Here is a 20,330-nt window from a genome sequence, read left to right as displayed (position 1 = left end):
TGAGCTTCTGCAGGAAGTCCATAGTATCACAACAAAAGCTGGGGGTTCTTTGTACAATGGATTTCAGAGACAAAGTAGACGTAGAAATGACTTGTATGGCTAGGAGGAAAGGACAATGTTTGTAGGGCACAACCATAAGGGATAAATGCCAGAGGGGAATAGGATAAAAGGAAATGTGAGTACTGACTGTTCAGATGGGGATGCACGGTGTCTAGAGAGAAGAATGAATGCAGCTGGAAGGTATGTTGTTCTGAGGAGTGCTGTGCAGGAGGAAACTGGAAAAGTCAGTACATGGGAGGTGGTACCTGAAAGTGCAGTGCCACTTACCTTTCCCATCATCCTGAGGTCCTGAATCATTTTGACCTGTGTCTAGGTTGGAAGGACTACATTTTCTGACTTCTGTGACCACTTCTATGCATGCCTGCTTCATTGGCTGCTTCCTCCTGTCCTATGTTATGATCCAAGTTGATGTTATAGCTGGGAAAATCCCAGAATGGAATATTGGCTCAAAAAACCACAACTTTTTGTGATAACTCCCATGAGTTCTATGGGGAATCTCATTTATCTCCCAGTGGGGCCCATTGAATAGGAGTTGTCTTGGTAACAGCTGACTTCTTAGGGAAGCTAAGACTCCACCCCTCCTCCCCGACTGATGAGAACCACTTTGTGCAATACAGAAGCCATAGAATGCTGTAAGTTCCATTACCTCCCTCACTGAAAAAACAGGCGAGAAAACCTACCATTTTTTTTCCCGTTCGACACTTAGATAATTTTTCTGAGAATTCTAAGTGTGTAGTTACTGCAATTGTTGCTTTAACTCAGAATGCTGTTTATTTTTCCTTGAATCTTCTGAACAATACCTTGGTCTCTGTGTTTTCTTAACTCCTTAAGATATCCTTTCTGTCCCAATTCCTTAGTTATCTGGACATTAAGAAGTTTGCCTTTTTGCAGCACCTGTCCTGTCCAGTTTTTATTCTGGCAGAGTTAAGGAATGTTCACTCCCCAGTGTTCTGTCTCCAACTACAATATATCCAACTAAAACTAAAACTTAAAAGCTTTTCTACCTTACAAAGGTCTTCAGTTGCAAAGCAATAACTGCTGCTTCTATCCACACTTCATGTAATGCTCTCTAAGCACAATAGATCCATAGTTGGACTTAACCAACCTCCACACACACTAACACCCTTTATCCAGCACGAATCGAACTATAGGTTTTACCCTTCCAGACATAGAAACATTCAATTAAACATACCTAAAGCAATATCATATTTCTCATGCTTACCAATACAAATATAAATCCCTTAAAACTATTTTTGTTTTCCTAACGCCTTGTGAAAGATTGTCACAGTGCAGCCTCATGTCAGGACTTTCAGATAAGAGTGAAGACCTGGGAAGAATCTTACCAGGTAAACCCTCTATTCCTGTTGTCACTGCCGACTCAAACTCGATATGCAGTTCAACCATTCTGATCCTTGATGGGATTTTTTAAATTAAAAAATCTTCTTTTGATAGATATGGCGAGTAACCGTACATATCCACTCTGATATTTTGGGGAATCCAGAAGCAGGATCTCAATACTGTCGCTGTGTTCAGCAGCTATGGCAAAGCCTGTTTCTTCTCCATTTGGTTCTCTGCCATTTCAGCAAGTTATTAAGAAAATGCCAAGCTCTATTTCCAAACACAAGGAAAATTCTAGAATTCCATGTAACAAAAGCAGTTTGAATTATTCAATTGCTTTACCTAATTAAATATGCCTTTCTTTCTCTTCCTTCATTAGACTCAATTGAGGGAGTTTTTAACATTGCAAGATGTGTTCTGAGAAAATCATACGTTCTGTAATAACATGTATTCTATGTGCAAATGATATCACTATCTGTGTATTTGATCTTTTTGTAGATGGTCAAAGGACATTTTTCATCTGCGACCTTAAAAAGAAATGGCGGAATATATGCTAGATTATTTATAATGCTTTTCTTTTCAATGCCTGGGACTCCAGTCATTTATTATGGCGATGAAATTGGTCTCAAAGATTACAAGGTAATCAGAAACCTACTCATGCAATCAGATTACCATAATATTTTAAGTAATTGACTCATAAAGATTTGGATTGGTTTTGTTATTCTACTTCCCATAATAGGCAACAACACATCCTCTAATGCGGTGGGACGATACCAAATTTGCTGGATTCACTAAAAGTTCTCCTTGGATATTACCAGATTTGAGTGCTTACACACCTAGTGTTTTGGTACGTATGACTATTTGGCATAATACGTTATAATTAATATAGTCATGGAACTCATGACTAGAATACAAATAGGCAACCATTCTTGAATCTAATTTGATAATAGGTGGCAGAGTGACAGTGGTTAGCACTGCTGCCTCAAAACATCAGGGACCCAGGTTCAATTCCATCTTGGGTGACTGTGCGGAGTTTGCATGTCCTCCCTGTGTCTGCATGGGTTTTCTCTGAGTGCTCCAGTTCCCTCCCACAGTCCAAAGATGTCTTGGTTAGCTTGATTGGCCATGCCAAATTCTCCCTTAGCATCAGGGCAATTAGCAGGGTAAATATGTGGGGTTATGGGGATAGGGCCTGGCTGAGATTGTTGGTGGTGCAGGCTTAATAGGTCAAATCTATAATCTAAAACGAAAAGACCTGTAGCATATGAGTAAGTTTCTGTGTTAAGTTTACATCATGATGGTCTGTTTAACATGCCTAAAAGATGGAAACATTGGATCTGTTAATAAAAAATGAAGAGGCAAATCAAATGCATAATATTTAGATACTGGAAATATTAAATAAGATCAAGAATTGCTGGAATATTCACAGGCCAGACAGTGTCTGTGGAGACAGAAACACAATTGGGGGATGAACTTTAACTTACAGGAAGTTGTTTGTCTGTGGCAAATTTGAGATGAGCTATCTTGTCTTCATGCCCAATGATCTTCTTGAGATCAGCGAAGATCATTTTTGTTTTTAGAATGTAACTCTTCTGATTCTCCAGATAAATCCAGAGTGTGTCTTCATCCCAGGTTATACCTTTGTTTATGTTTGCTTCAGTGTAGGAAAATCCTCCAACCTGGCCAGAATTGCATCCAAGTAAACCAGACAGTTTGATGCAGTCTTGTATTTGTCTCTACTTCCAACATTGCACACACTGCAAGTGTGGGTTTGGAAGTAGTTGCAAAAGGGAGGTTAAAAGTATGGAAACTGACACAGCGTCAGGCAGCCAACTCCAGCCCACTGACCTTCACATTTAACTGCTTGAAAGCAACTCCCTTTGAAGAGTTTGATTGTCAACTTCAATAAATTGTTCAACTACAATGATAACACGTTTTTTGCAAGTGAACTGTAGAAGGCAATTGAAGCATTAACATAGAAACAACTGAGAGGGCTGAAATCATGACAGGACATATGCCAATAAGCACTGAAACCTTACAGCTGCTTTGCATGATTGTGTGAAAGCCTTTGTTCACAGTGCTTGTGCTGGGAGATTATTTTCAGAAGTTTGGAGATTACTTTCAGAACTTTGGAGGTTTGTAAATCAAATTTCCACAAAACGGCTAGCAGCACAACAGCATCAGCAACAGAAGAAGCAGCAAGATTAGTATGAAGGTAAAGGGTGGGACCATAATGTTCAAAGAACCGTGGATGTCAAGAGATATACAGGATTAGATAAGGAATAAAAGGGAGGCTTACGGCAGATACTGAAAGCCCCAAACAGCGGATGCCCTAGAAGAGCACAAAGTGCAGGAGAGTACTAAATGATGAAGTTCGGAGAGTGAAGAGGAGACATGAAAAACCAAAGTGGGCAAGGGGAGTTCGTGTGTGTGCGCGTGCGTTTGTGTGTGTGTGTGTGCACACGTGCGTGCGCTGATGTGGTACCATTACTGAAGAAGAGAAAAATTAGGTAATTAAAGGCCAATGAGTCTCATCAGTGGTAGGGAAGTTATTGGAAACATTTCTGAGGGACAAAATTAATTTTCACTTGGCGAGCAAGAATTAATTAAGGTCTATAGAATCCCTATAGTGCAGAAGGAGGCCATTTGACCCATCGAGTCTGCACCAACCATAATCCTACCCTAGCCCTATTCCTGTAACTCCCGTGTTTACCCTACTAATCAATCCCCTGATGTTAAGGGGCAATTTTGCGTGACCAGTCAACCTAACCTGTACATCTTTGGACTGTGAAAGGAAACCAGAGCACCCGGGGTAAACCCACACAGACATGTGGAAAATGTGCAAACTCCACACAGGATAGTCATCATAGCTTTATCATTTGATTGAATTTTTCACAGAGGTGACTAGATGTGTAGGTGAGATACAATTTATGTAGTTTGCATGGACTTCAGTAAGACTTTTGACAAAATCCTGCATAGGAGACTGATCAAGAAGGTAAGAGCCAATGGGATCACGGCAATTTGGCAAATTGGATCCAAAATTGGCTTAATGGTAGGAGGCAGAAGGTGATTGTTGAAAGTTGTTTTTATGACTGGATGCCTGCTTCCAATGGTGTACCGCAGAGATCAATACAAAGAAATACACAACGAACGGTAGGATATTAGGACGTGTAGAGGACCAGAGGGACCTTGGGGTGCATATCCAAAGTTCCCTGAATGAGTAGGATGGGTAGATGAAGTGGTTAAGAAGGCATATGGGATACTATCCTTTTTAGCCATGACATAGAATATAAGAGTAGGGATGATGGAGCTGTATAAAATTCGTTAGGACACAGCTGAAGTACTAGTGGCAGTAAGAGTGAATGGCTCCTTGAGTTTACAGTTTTCACTGGTTTCCTCCAGCTACAAGGTATAAGAGGAATTTTTCTGAGGTGTTCCCTGGGGTGCATTGTACTTATTGAACCTCATTCAACCAATGCACAAACTATGAAAGACACTATATAGTTAAAGAACAAAAAGGAATTTACTTGCTAATGCATGCATCAAGAGAGAGACACAGTCAATGAGGGTTGACTGTCCTCTCTGACCTAATATTGTAAGGTAAAATTATTTTATTATTCTGAACATTTCAATATCCTGCCTAGTCTCATCAATCAGACTGGAGAGCCCAATCAAAATATTCAACATTATTACCTTAGTCAATAATGTTCCACCTGTCAACAGGAATAGGAACTTATTAGCTTATTGCCCATGTTGGTTCCTTCCCCTTCACCTTAGAGGATGAGAGGGAGGACTTAGTGGTAGGGGATGGGGAAATGGCTGAGGCCCTGAATAACTTTTTTGTTTCGGTCTTCACGGAGGAGGGCGTGAGTAATTTGCCGGGTGTTAACGATGGAAAGATGGTAGGAGTGCAAGTCCTGAATGACATTATTGTTACTAGAGAGGCGGTGCTCGACAGACTGGAGGGACTGATTGTGGACAGGTCCCCAGGACCGGATGGAATGCATCCAAGGGTCCTGAACGAAATGGCGGAGGTGGTAGTGGATGCCTTGGTGATTATTTTCCAAACATCGCTGGATTCCGGGGAAGTGCCGGAAGATTGGAAAACGGCTAATGTTACGCCGTTGTTTAAGAAGGGTGGCAGGCAAAAGGCGGGGAATTATAGGCCAGTTAGTTTAACGTCTGTTGTAGGAAAAATGCTAGAATCCGTGATCAAGGAGAAAATAGCGAGGCATCTTGAGGAGAGTTGTTTGGTAGAGCAGACGCAGCACGGTTTCGTTAAGGGGAAGTCGTGTCTGACAAACTTATTGGAGTTCTATGAGGATGTGTCTAGATGGATAGAGGAGAGCCTCTATGTGGATAGAGGAGAGCTGGTGGATGTGGTCTGTCTTGATTTTCAGAAGGCGTTTGACAAGGTGCCTCACAAGAGGTTATTGCAGAAGGTCAGGGGGCATGGAGTTGGGGGTAGGGTGTTAGCGTGGATAGAGGACTGGCTGTCAAATAGGAGGCAGAGAGTGGGGGTCAGTGGGTGCTATTCGGATTGGCAGTTGGAGACTAGTGGAGTGCCCCAGGGGTCGGTGCTGGGGCCTCAGCTATTTACCATTTATATAGATGATCTGGAGGAGGGAACCGAGTGAATGGTGTCAAAATTTGCTGATGACACCAAAATTGGTGGAACGGCAAATTGTGCGGAGGGTGTGGAGAGTCTGCAGAAGGATCTAGATAGGCTGTGCGAATGGGCCAGGAACTGGCAAATGGAATTTAATGTTGGCAAATGTGAGGTTGTCCACTTTGGTAGGAATAATTGTAGGAAGGACTATTATTTATGTGGCGAAAAACTGCAGCATGCGACGGTGCAGAGGGACCTCGGGGTCCTTGTGCATGAGTCGCAAAAACCCAGCCTTCAGGTGCAGCAGGTGGTCAGGAAGGCTAATGGGATGCTGGCCTTCATAGCGAGGGGGATTGAATATAAAAGTAGGGAGGTCTTGCTGCAGCTGTATAGGGCGCTGGTGAGGCCGCAGCTGGAGTACTGTGTGCAGTTTTGGTCGCTGCACTTACGCAAGGATATTTTGGCCTTGGAGGGAGTGCAGAGGAGGTTTACTAGGCTGATCCTGGAGTTGAGGGGGTTGAACTATGAGGAGAGGCTGAATAAACTAGGCTTGTACTCGTTAGAGTTTAGAAGAATGATGGGGAGATCTCATTGAGACGTATGAGATGTTGAATGGGATGGATAGGATAGAGATGGAGAGGCTCTTCCTGCTCAGAAAGGACAGTAGGACTAGAGGGCACAGCCTCAGGATAAAGGGGGGGCGGTTTAGAACGGAGTTGAGGAGGAACTTCTTCACTCAAAGGGTGGTGAATCTCTGGAATTCTCTGCCCGTTGAAGTGGCGGAGGCTGCCTCGCTAAATATTTTTAAGACGCGGGTTGATAGGTTTTTGATAGGCAAGGGGATTAAGGGTTATGGGGAGAGGGCGGGAATGTGGAACTGAGCCACGACAGATCAGCCATGATATTATTGAATGGCGGGGCAGGCTCGAGGGGCTAGATGGCCTACTCCTGCTCCTATTTCTTATGTTCTTATGTTCTAAACCTAACTCACGTCATTACCAGTAGCCAAGTCCATAGGCAACATCTGTGATTTTTTTAATTGGTGAAAGGACTCACTGATTCGCTGGAACATGGGCCTCCTTTTATCATTTTCAGAGACTGCTCCAGCCTTGCTACCCATGAATGAATTTACTCCCTTAATTTGCAGGCCTATGATTAAATTTGTTTTCACGTATTATATATATGGCACTTTATAATTACCTTAACCTAATCTACTTAATGTAGTAAAACTAAAATGAAGGGCCTCATACAGAGATCGATGCAAGGGAATACACAATGAACAATAGGATTTTAGGAGGTACAGAGGACCAGAGGGACCTTAGGTGCGTATCCAAAGTTCCCTGAAGGCAGTAGGATGGGTAGATGAGGTAGTTAAGAAGGCATGTAGGATACTACCCTTTTTAGCTGAGACATACAATATAAGAGTAAGGATGATGGAGCTGTCGTTAGACCACAGCTTAACTATTAGTGGCAGCAAGAGTGAACAGCTCTTTGAGTTTACAGTTTTCACTAGTTTCCTCCAGATACTGGGCATCAGTGACAGCCCTTAAATTGTTTTCTATTTCCTATATTTCTATAGCTCATGGGGCTAAAGGGATTAAGGGATATGGGGGCAAGGTGAGATCAGGATATTGAATTTGATGATCAGCCTGATCAAAATGAGTAATGGAGTAGGCTTGTAGGGCTGAATGGCATACACCTGCTTCTATTTTCTATGTTTCATGGGATGTAGCCAATGCTGGCTAGGCTATAATTTATTGTTCCTCCCTAATTGGCCTTGAAAAGGTGGTGGTGAGTTGCTGCCTTAAACCACTGCAGTTCAAGTGTGTGTACACCCACTGTGCTGTTAGGGAGTGGTGGTGTCTGCATGTATCTTGTGTCCTTGTCCTAGGTAGGAGAAGTTGTAGGTTTGGAAGATGATGAAAAAGCCTTAGTGAGTTACTGCAGTGCATCTTGTATTTCGAGCATAATGCTGCCGGTGTGTGTCAGTGGCGTAGGGAATGAATGATGGAGGTGGTGGATGGGGTGCCAGTCAAGTGGGTTGCTTTGTCCTGGGTGTTATTAAGCTTTGACTGCTGTTGGAGCTGCACTTATTGTGGAAAGTGGAGAGTATTCCATCACACTCCTGACTTGTGCCTTGTAGATGGTGGACAGACTTTGGGACATCAGGAGATGAGTTACTCTGCAGAATTCCCAATCTCTAACATACTTTCGAAGCCAAAGCATTTATATGACTGGTCCAGTTCTGTTTCTAGTCAATGATCCATCAGATGTTGATAGTAGAAAAATCCAGTGATGATAATGCCAGCAATGATCATTGCCTTGTATTTGCGTGACACTTATCAGCCCAATCCTAAATATTGTCCAAATCTTGTTGCATAGGGACACGGACTGCTTTAGTATCTAAGGAATAGTAAATGGTGCTGAACGTCGTGCAATGATCAGTGAACACACCCATTTCTGACCATATGATGGAGGGAAGATTATTAATGAAGGAGTGGGAGATAGTTGGACCTAGGTCTCTATCCTGAGGAACTCCTGCATTGATGCCCAGGGACTGAGTTGATTGACATGATGTGGAAATGCCAGCGTTGGGCTAGCACTGTAAGAAGTCTCAACACCATGTTAAAGTCCAACAGGTTTATTTGGTAGCACAAGCTTTTGGAGCACTGTTCCTTTATCAGGTGAGTGGAGGATTGAGTTCACAAACAGGGTCTATATAGACACAGACTCAATTTACAAGATAATGCTTGGAATGTGAGTCTTAACAGGTAATAAAGTCTTTACAGGCGCAGACAATGTGAATGGAGAGAGGGTTAAGTAGAAGTTTAAGAGGTGTGAATTGTCTTGAACCATAACAATTAATGAGATTTTGCAAGCCAAGGCAATTCATGGGGTTTACAGATAATGTGATGTGAACCCAAGATCATGGTTGAGGTTGTCTTCATGTGTGCAGAACTTGGCTGTCAGTTTTTGCTTGGCGATTCTGCATTGTTATGTGTTGTGAAGGGCACCTTGGAGAACGCTTACTTGAGGATCAGAGGCTGAATGCCCTTGAATGCTGAGGTGTTCCAATACACAAAGGAAACACTCCTGCCTGGAGATTGTTAAGTGGCGTCCATTCATTCGTTGTCGTAGCATCTGAATGGTTTCACCAATCTATTATGCCTCGGGACACCCTTTCTTGCAAGGTATCAGGTAGACGATGTTGGCTGAGTTGCAGGAGTACGTACCTATACCTGATGGATGGTGTTCTCGCGTGAGATGATGGTATCCGTGTTGATGATACAGCATATCATGCAGAAGTTGCTGTAACAGGATTGTGTGGTTTCATGGTCGCTGTTCTTCTGAAGGCTGGATAGTTTGCTGCACAGTAAGAAGTCTCACAACACCAGGTTAAAGTCCAACCAGTTTATTTGACAGTAAACCCATAAGCTTTCGGGGGTTTGCCCCTTCGTCAGGTGAGTGGAAAGTTCTGGTCTCAAACAGAGCATATAAAAGGCACACGCAGTTTACAGAATACAATTGTGCAATTGTTTGAAGGCAAGTAGTGAAGTGTGGAGATGGCCTTGGCGAGATGTTCCTCTTCATCGATGACATGTTGAAGGCTCCAGAGAAGATGTCGAGGCTTCTCTGCTCCGCCATGTCCCATGTTTGTCTTCTGAGGAGGTCGGTGTTGTTTCTCGCTGTGGCACGTCAGAAATGCCGATTGATGAGTCAAGGGCCATACCCTGTTCTTAGGAGGGTGTCATTCAGCATCTGGAGGTGTCTGTTGCAATCCTCCTCATCTGAGCAGATCCTGCGTATACAGAGAGCTTGTCCAAAGGGGATGGCTTCTTTAACGTGTTTAGAGTGAAAGCTAGAGACATGGAGCATTGTGAGATTATCCGTGGGCTTACGGTACAGTGAAGTGCTGAGGTGACCATCCTTGATGAAGATGCATGTGTCCAAGAATGCAACCAATTCTGAAGGGTGGTCCATGGTGAATCTGGTGGGATGGAACTTGTTGATGTCATCATACCATTGTTTCAGTGAGTGTTCGCCATGAGTCCAAAGGAAGAAAATGTCATTGATGTATCTAGTGTATGGCATTGATTAAAGGTCCTGTGCAGTGAAGAGATCTTGTTCGAACTGTGCATGAAAATGTTGGCATATTGAGGTGCAAATTTCGTTCCCATGGCTGTTCCGTTTGTCTGGATGAAGAACTGGTTGTTGAAGGTGAAGACATTGTGGTCCAGGATGAAGCGGATGAGTTGTAGAATTGCATCTGAAGATTGGCAGTTGTCGGCGTTAGGTACTGAGGCAGTTGCAGCAATGCCATCATCATGGGGGATGCTGATGCAGAGTGCCGAGACATCCATTGTGACGAGGAGCGTACCTGGTTCAACTACTCCATGGGTGCTGAATTTCTGTAAGAAGTCTGTACAGTGTTGTGACAGAAGATGGGGGTTCTTTGTATAATAGGTTTCAAGATGCCCTCGATGTAGCTGGAGAAGTTCTCGCATGCTGCCTGATACGATAGGACAGCTGGGTGCGTTGGCCTTGTGTATCTTTGGGAGGCAGTAAAGATCTCCTATGCAGGGAGTACATGGGATGAGAGCATGGAGGGTGCTCTGAAGGTCCGGATCAAAGGTCTTGATCAGTCTGAGTTGACGGATATGTTCTTTTGGTCGGATCTGTAGGTAACTGTGGTGTTCCTCGTTGTTCAGTTGTCACTACATTTTGCAGTAATCCATTCTGTTCAGTATGACAGTGGCCCCTCCTTTGTCTGCTGGTTTGATGACAAGGTTGCAGTTCGTCCTGAGAGCGCGGATGGCATTGCGTTGTGCTTGGATGATGTTCAGGGCTGACTTGTGAGTGCAGCTGATGAATCTGGCTTGACATTGATTGACCTCCAACAACCACAACCATTTTCCTTTGTGCAAGACATGACTGCAACCAGTGGAGAGTTTTTCCCATTGATCCCAATTTTAATGGGGCTTGATACCACATTCAATCAAATGCTACCTTGATGTCAAGGACAGTCACTCACACCTCTCTTCTTGAGTTCAGCTATTTTGTCTATGTTTGGACCAAGGCTGTAATGTGGTCAAGAGCTGAGTGTGCTCAATTTGTCAGAGCCAATGAGCAGGTTATTGCTAAGTAGATGCTGCTTGATAGCACTGTTGAAGATACTTTCCATCACTTTACTGATGATCAAGAGTAAACGAATGGAGTGATAGTTGGCCAATTGGTTTTGTCCTTTTTTTTGTTGAGAATGTATCTGGGCAATTTTCCTCATTACAGCCTTGATAATGGTGTTGTAGCTGTACTGGAACAGCTTGACTAGGAGTATGGCTACTTCTGCAGCATTAGCCCACAGTATTATTGCTAGAATATTGTTTGGGCCCATGTCAGTTACAGTTAGTCGGGGGAGGGAAGTCAGGGGATCCATGGGAAGTGATTGAGGAAGTCTCATGGCATGTCAGTGGGTTGGAGGGATAAGTGTGGTTGGGAGAAGTGTTTGTAAGAGTTAGAGTGTGTGTATGCCATGGAGGACTTGGGGTGTAGTCAAGCACTGAGATTTCTCTGGAAAGTCTCTTGGAGGATTACCTCAGCCACAGGAAGTAGGCGATTCAGGAGAAGCATGTCAGAAATGTCCTTGCTTTGGACAAGAGCGAGATGCCTTTAGTTTCCACAACCAAATTTAGCTCCCTTCTTGAAGATAATTACAATTGTCACATTCCTGAAATCAAGCAATGAGTTCATTTTTCCTCCCAAATCTTTAGGATGAGTGAGTGACACCTTGTTGTGAGCAAATGTCTGCCAGCTTTGAAGACCTCTGCTGGAATATTATCCACTTTTCATGTGTTTAACTGCGTGTTGCAGATCTTCCATTTGTGGCAGTTCAGCCATGTATTCTACTACAGAGTACTGGGGATAGCCCAGAGCGAAACAGTTCATGGTTGTGGAAATGGGCAGCTGACATCTACACATGAGTGTAAAATGGAAAGCTCCAAAGAAATGGGAAACAAAATTGGGAGTAAAGATTACTGTCAGGAATCATTGAACTCAATGTTGAGAACAAAAAGCTGTAAAGAGCCTAATTAAAGGGTGAAGTGCTGTTTGTCAAGCTCATTTGAGCTTCATTGGAACTCTGCAGTAAGCCGAGGACAGAGAGATCAGCATGACAGCAAGATGGAAAATTGAAATGGCGGTTATTCAAGATCAATTTTGCCGACTGAATAGAATTTTCAAAGCAGTCACTCAATCTGGGTTTGGCCTCCACATTTTTGAGCTGACCAATTTGTGAGCAGCAAATACAAAATACCAAATTGAAGAATTTGTGAATCATTGTTTAACCTTGAAGGAATCTATGGGGCCTTGAATGACAAGGAACGAGAAGGTAAAAGGACATCTCCTGTGCTTGATGGAAAGATGCCTTTGTACTAGAAGGCAGTGCTAGGAGTATGATTGGGGGAAGAAACAGTCCCTTTGAAGTGCTAAAAAGAAAGGGAAGGGGAAGATGTGTTTGATGGCATTGCCCTGGAGATAGCAAAAAAAGCTAGAAGATGATATATTAACTGATTTAACTGTCCCCTAAGAAAAGATAGCCTTTTTAAGCAGTTTTAACTGGCATATATTACCTGAATATGATAAAGATCCGTGCATCTCTCCTCAGCAGTGTACATCTCCACTGAAGAGTGTACAAAAATGGGTTTTTGAATTTGGTTAAAGAATGAGCCAGTACATTTTCTAAATTATATAAGGGTTAATTAAAACACCAAACATGCAATTTATTTTTGAAGGCAATTCAATTACAACACTTATTTTAGGAAAAATAAATATAATCTTGTTTCTAATACAGAATCCGAATTTTTCACTTCCACGTGGGTTGGTGTGTGTTTGTGCACTAGAGAACTCAAATAAATGATTAAAATATAAGGACACTTCTTACCAGTAATAACAGGAACAGCAAACTGAGATATGAGAGATGCCATCAACAAGAGCAAGGATTTGAGCTATTAGTTGAAACAGAAGGTCTTATTCCTTCTGGCCTGTAAGCTCCAGACTGTAAGACTACACAAGTCAAAGGCTCAAACTTGGAGATGCTCCTTGTATCATTCATGTTCCATCTAAGCATGATTTAAGGAAGGCTTATTGATCACTCACCATCCAGATGCTGGCCGTCAAGTGAATCTTAAGCATGAGTGCTGGATGCAGCCCATTCCATAGAATTCCTGCAGTGTGAAAGGACGCCATTTGGCCCATTGTGTCTGAATCAACCCTCCAAAAGAGCATCTTACTCAGGCCCAAACCCTCTCCCTATCCCCATAAGTACATGTATTTACTATGACCAATCCACCTAACCTGCACATCTCCGGAGCACCTGGAGGAAACTCCATACAGACAGTTGACCAAGGCCAGAATTGAACCTGGGTCCCTGGTGCTGTGATACGGCAATACTAAACACTGTACTACGGTGCCAGACTTATTGTAATTTTGTACTTTGGCCTAGGAGTGGGCATCACTACTCAGTAGGTAATATCCAGATAATATTGGTCATCTATTGTGCCCACTAGAATCCAGATGTCACAGGATGAAAAGATGTGCAATTTACAGAGGTATATATGGAAGCTTAAGTTCAAAATATGACTGGCAGAATGGAAGTTGCAAATGGTCTTTCAAGGGGCTGAAACAGTACAACTGTGTCATCATTCTCTGTGAGATGCCATATCTGCATTTATGATACAACATGCCTGTGTAGAGTTTTAAGACTTACGTTGCATCAATCTCTGCATTGTGGACATGGCTTAATTATGGACATGTTGGCGGTATGGCTGACTCATTAATAGCCATTGACATTTATATGAGGGGGACAGTTTGTGATATCATTCTATAATGTCCTAACTACGTTGGGGGTTGTGGGTTTTAAACTAAAGAAGCAATCTGTGCAAATATTTGAATATATAATACCTTCTTACCTTGTTTTATGAAATACATGCATCCATAGGAATGTGAGCATCACTGGCATTTATTGCGCTTTTAGAAGATAGTAGTGAGCTGCCTTCTTGATCTACTGCAGTTCATGTGTATAGGTATGCCCATAGTGCTAATAGGGAGTTCCAAAATTTTGACCCAGTGATGGTGAAAGAAAGGCAATATATTTCCAAGCCAGGATGATATGTGGTTTGGAGGGGAACTGGTAGGTGGTGATGATCCCATGATATCCTTGTCCTGCTTGATTTGGTTGTGGGTTTGCAAGGTACCGCCTGATGAGTCTTGGTAAGTTTTTGCAGTGCATTTTGTAATTGATAGACACTGCCACCGTTGGTGGAAGAAGTGAATGTCTGCTTTGTCTTGGACCTTGTCAAGCTTCTTAAGTGTTGCTGGAGCTGCACTCATACAGGCAAGTGGAGAGAATTCCATCACACTCCTTACTTGTGCCTTGTAAATGGTGCACCAGCTTTGGGATGTCAGGAGGTGAGTTACGCTCTTAGCCTCTGAACTACACTTGTAGCCACAGTATTTATATTGCTGGTCCAGTTCTGTTTCTGGTCAATGGTAATCCCCAAGGTGTTGATAGTGGGAGGTTCAGGGATGGTAATGCCATTGAATGTCAAGGGGTGATAGATTCTCTCTTGTTGGAGATGGTCAGTTCCTGCACGTTGTCACTTGCCAGTCCAAGCCTGGATATTGTTCAGGTATTGCTGCGTTTGAACATGGACTCTTCAGTTTCTGAGGAGTGGCAAATGGTGCTGAACATTGAGCAATCATAAGCAAATATCCCCACTTCTGACCTTATGATGAAGCACCCAAAGATTGTTGGACCTAGAACACTACACTGAAGAGGCTCCAGAAATATTCCTATCCTTGATGATGAAAGAGCTCAGCATATCAGTATAAAAGATAAGGCTGAAATGTTTGCAAAAATCTTCAGCCAAAAGTACCTAGTGGATGATACACCTTGGTCTCAGGAGATTCCTTGCATCGCAAATGCCAGTCTTCAGCCAATAGTTGTTTTCTCTGGCATTGTATTCTTGCAAATTGCGCTGATGACTGTAAGATAATAAGTGTTGACAAAAACTCCTTTTCCAACAGTCCTCAAGTTCCGTACTACCAAATGACTAAACACTAATCTCATCTTTTTCAAACAATCTTATTGATTTACAGAGAGTAAGGTGTTTCAGTGTTCTCTTACTCCGCCTGTAACAGGAGTACAAGTCAATAAGAATAATTTGTATTTATGTAGCATCTTTTACATTGTAAAACATCCCAAGGTCCTTCGCAAAAGTGATATCAAACCTAATCACATGAAACATTAGGACAATTAAAGAAGCATTTCCAAGATGAAAGAGAGGTGGAGAGGTTTAGGAAGGGTAGGAGTTGGTAAACCAAATGTTGCAGAGAGCCGAGGTGCAAACAGTTATGTTGTGACTGGTCTCTTATTCCATTCTGTAAAGGTGAATAAAGCAATGATATAAGGTTCTCATCTCATACATGAGCATGAACAGTACCTCATTTCTATACAATTCAGATAAGGTTGATCACTGAGACTGTTCACAAACTGCGCATGCCAAACCAATGTTGACATCAATGCTAAACTTGAGAATTACACATTCTAAAGATGCTTGAATGGTGGATGCAATTTTTAAAATTTATGCATTGGACGTGGAAGCCATCTATTTGGCCAGCAATTTTTGTCCATCCCTAATTGTCCTCGAGAAGGTGATAGTGAGCTGCCTTCTTGAACTTCTGTAGTCCATGTGGTGCAGGTATACCCACAGTGCTGTTAAGGGGAGAGTTCCAGGATTTTGACCTAGCGACAGTGAAGGAATAGTGATGTTTTCCAAGTCAGGATGCTAAATGGCTTGGAGGAAAACTTTCCAATGGTGGTATTTCCATGTGTCTGCTGTTCTTGTCCTTCCAGTTGGTAATGATTGAGAGTTTGTTATCTAAGGAACCTTAGTGAGTTTCTGCAGTACATCTTGTAAGCTATTGTGTGCCTCAGTGGTGGAGGGAGGGAATATTTGTGGATGGGGTACCAATCCAAAGGGCTGTTTTGTTCTGGCTCTAATGTCAAGTCTCTTGAATTCTGCTGGAGCTGCACTCATCTAAGAATTTCTTATGAACAGGTCCATTGAAATCCCAGTTTCAATGAAAGATTCGGCATGGAGAGGTCTGATTCTGACTGCAATTTGGGAGAACCTAGGTCCAGCTGTGATTGGTGGAAAGGTGTTAGCCCAGTCCAAAAGGGAACCTAATGCTTCCTCGTGAGACTTGGAAGAGCAAAGCTGTTTTTCCAAAAGGAAGAATAAATTACAAGTTTTAAAGTTTTATGTTGTGCTTCTTCTAGTACAGGTTCCTCTGGCAGATTTTTGTCTGGTGGTGAAGTCAACAATGGCTGCCCATACTACACTCCAGATCCTTGCTTGGAACAAACCCCCACTCAAGCCACAGCTTAAATGAATGCCATCATCACACTCAATTGGCATATTTAAAACAGTCTGCTTCCTTCCTATCCTGCTACTGGCTCAAAAGACCAGATTAATAAAGGGGTAACCAATTCATGAGGTTTTAAGAGGAGTGCATTGCTTGAAAATATGGGGGGAGCATATTCAAGAGTAACTTTCAAAAGGGAATTGGATAAATACAGGAATTGAAAAATATTGCTGAATTGTTGAGAAAGAACAAGGGAGTGAGACCAATGGATAGCTCGTTCAACATTGGTACAATGGAAAGTAACATCCTTCTGTGTTGCATGATTCTGCTATTATAAGATCTTCAATTTACGTCATAAGAATTTTCTTTGGTTTTCGCAGCAACAGAAATATGATCCACTATCAACTTTGTCATATTACCAGAAACTTGGAAAGATAAGAAGCGAAGAACCTTCTCTGCAGTATGGTGACTTCAATGTTGTGTCAAATTCAACAAACTTCACTTCTTTCATAAGGCAATGGGAACGAACAGGAATTTTAGTTGTCTTGAATTTTGGTGCTGCGACTACTATAGACTTTACTGGGGTATATCTGCCTTCAACTGCCCTTCTACTTATACAGTCAGAAGGCTTAACACCATGTGGTCTAATGTCTTTGAGTAAAATGGAAGTAGAAGCAAACACAGGATATATACTAAAGTATTTTATTGATGAATAATTCTTGAACTATTGTCTTACTCTTTTTAAATTAAAAGAATATTAAATGTGTCAAACAAAACTGAATATACACATGTTAAAAACAAGCATTGTTTTCCATACAATAAATGAAAACCACTTAAATATTAGATCTATATTTTTATTTCAGTTGAAACAAAATCTGATAACATTAGTGAGTTTACCTCAACAGCAAATGTTCAGTTTAAGGATCTAATCTCAGAATTTAAACACAAGATGGGAGGAATTACATTTTCCCCTGACATTGAGAAACGTGCAAAATGAATAGATTTCCATGCATATCTATATGAGATTATATATGGAATTTGAATGAAGTTCCTAAAATATATTTTCAGTTATGCAATGTAAGTTTATAAAGACTGCATCTATTTCAAATGTAACTCACTAATATTTTATTTCCCAGTTGTCATTTTAATATCGCTAGATAAAAAGAAGTGACATAATTCTATCAAGATTATTCTTTCAAAGGTATCTACAATTTTCCAACCATTGCTTGTATTACAGCATACAATGTTTCTTTAATGTTTCCATAATAATTGCAGATTATGTGGAGATCCTTCTTGATATATTCTGGATCTATCACTATTTTAGAAGAACCATCATCACAAAGATTACAGCATCTCAAGAAGTAGGTCTGATACAATGTTTCCAGAGCAACTTGGAATAGGAAATGAACATGGCCACATCAGCATTGTCCTCATCTTGCAAACAATTTTTTAAAAATGTTTACATCAGCTTGTAGGTCAGGAATAAGCAGGGAATGTCAATGCAATAGAGATTGCTATAAAATGCCGCAAGTTGTGGCAGGAAGTAATCCAGTCAGTGATCCAGTAGCACCAGCAACACCAGAGGTTCACTGCAGTGCTGTAAGCAATTCAAAGATGCCGCCAAAATGTCGCAGTAGGCGGCTGCATGGACATCTCTTTCTGATTTAAATCAACCAGTAGAAACTTGATATAGAACCACACCCCCGCAATTACCCCTTCATTCCTTTAGAAAATTCCTACATTCCATGGTCCACTTTCCACCATCTTCCATGTCCAACATCCCTCCCTGCACAAAAAAATCGTGGAGTTGATGTTGTCATGTCTTCTATTATGGCTCCTAGATTATTGCAAATACCTTTGTCACAATCCTGATGGAGTCTCTCATCATGTTGATACGTTTAAGCCTGTAACTGAAGTATCCACCCAATAGAATAAGGCAGATTGCACCTGAAAGGGTTCTGAGCAATTGCAATATCAGCCAGTTTGAGAGAGTGTTGCAAATCTGGGATCAGGAGTTTCTGGAGAAAGCTGTCCTAAACTATTCTCATCCAGCCAGAATTGAAAGATTGGGTGTGAAAGGATTTTTGGATTTCCAGGTCAGAAACTAGAAGTAATCCAACTCTGAATGTCACTCTGCAGAAGTTCAGACTCAAAGTTATCAGTTACTTTTCTTGTGAGTTATAGATTTTGAAGGCAAAACTCCTCTATTAAGTTAATGCAAGTCTTTGGCAATAATTATCAGAATTTTCTGGATTCTCTGGTCCCCCTGCAGTGAATGGAGATCATTTAAAACAATAGGAGGTGCAATGTCCCATTTACAATACAAGGCATACTGAACACAAGGTAAGGGGAAAAAAGGCACTGATCAGGGTGAACATATGAATTTGTCCCTCTCAAACTGTCCCCATCTCTGCCCCAGCCAATACACTTTTGGTTTCACTAACCAGTACAGAGATTCTTTGGCCACTTTGCAAGTAGTGGGAAAACATATTGTTGCCAATGAACCTGGGTCATTGGTGCTGTAGACAAGAGTCAAACTCTTAAATTATTGTATAACAAATCTTTATTGTACTGTATCAAATTACCACAAAATTACAACAGGCATCAAACTTTATTAAACACAAAGTAACTAACCTGTCTTACTCCATTGTACACACAAGTATTCAAAAGTTATCAAAACTTCACAAAATATCCAAACTCATGAATTGGACTTTGAGATACTACCTGTGGTGTGGTGAACTGATCAGATTCCCTGTTGATGGGTTTTGTTCTAATGTCTCCGAGTCCCAGACTCGAAGCTTTGCTTCTACAGTGCTTAATCCTGGGTTACTGCTGCTGATGTCTTTTTGTTTCTCCTTCTTATGGAGATCCTGCTGGTGCTGATCACGCTTCCAGTCACATACTTCAAGACGGGGACTAATCAATCATTGTCTTTTTGGTCACAACTGCAGGGTATCATGCTTCTCTGTCAGGGAGTCGTCATTCCCTCAGGAACATGTCACAGAGATCTGTGTTCAATCATTGCCTATTCAAGCCTTGGCAACAAGGCTATCCAATCAATTCCCATGTTTGTTACATAGCTGCACATTCTGTTCTTTCCTGCTCCCAGAGTCCTTAGCCTGATTGAGAGTTAGCCCTTTTAGCCATCAGGCTTTGCTGGTGTCTTTATGAATTCCCAACAGGCTACAATATTGTTTGGAAAATATTTTAAAACAATTGCATTTTTGCAAGCAGCAGCAAAGGAGTGACATGGTTGTTTCTAAAACATTTGTGGTGTTGTGCACATTTGGTTTGAAAATCTCTCAAAAATATATTTTTCTTCCAATTACCTAAATTGTTTAATGATTCAGAAAAAAATTGGCAAGGAGATTCTGCAGAAATCAGTTCTCTACCTGTCCAGAGAGAAGCCAGAACACTTTAGTGGTCCACTTTGACATTGGCCATAGCTTTTTGCTACTTTTGCCTGGAGTTTCAACGCAGTTTATGTTTATCTTATTACTAGAAGTCATACCAATATAAGAGGTGTTGGTGGAGTCTGTCATCTTTAGTGGTTTATTTGCCTTTCAAGAATCCAAGAATTTTATATTGCCATTTTGGTGTTAACTTCAGTGGTGCCATCAAATTGATGATATAAATGATATATTGCAAGTGTCTCCAGATTAAAATGGAACTGATTAAATAAAGAAATAAGGAAAATCAAATGAATTTAAGTGTTTTGTTTTACTTTAATTTCTTTTAAAGTTAAAAATTAAAGTTTAAGTATTAGTCACAAGTAGGATTACATTCTGTAGCAGGCTAATTACTGTGAAAATCCCCTAGTCACCACACTCTGGTTTGGGTACACTGAGGGAGAATTTAGCATAGCCAATTCACCTAACCAGCATGTCTGTCAGACTGTGGG

At 41.5% G+C, this 20,330-nt stretch overlaps 1 long non-coding RNA gene across 1 annotated transcript; it reads left to right on the top strand.

Annotated features, from left to right (window-relative positions):
• Positions 1 to 285: 285 nt before the first annotated feature.
• Positions 286 to 20,108, top strand: LOC145351042 (uncharacterized). Its single transcript, XR_013888302.1, has 3 exons — positions 286 to 2,037; positions 2,138 to 2,245; positions 16,810 to 20,108. It is a non-coding gene; the product is annotated as an uncharacterized LOC145351042 (long non-coding RNA).
• The last annotated feature ends 222 nt before the right edge of the window (positions 20,109 to 20,330 follow it).

This window comes from Carcharhinus amblyrhynchos, chromosome 12 (assembly GCF_965287045.1).
Source record: "Carcharhinus amblyrhynchos chromosome 12, sCarAmb.v2.hapA, whole genome shotgun sequence".
In the NCBI taxonomy this organism is placed as follows: Eukaryota; Metazoa; Chordata; class Chondrichthyes; order Carcharhiniformes; family Carcharhinidae; genus Carcharhinus; species Carcharhinus amblyrhynchos.
Note: the sequence above shows the minus strand (reverse complement) of the source record. Positions and strands in the feature narration are given on the sequence as shown.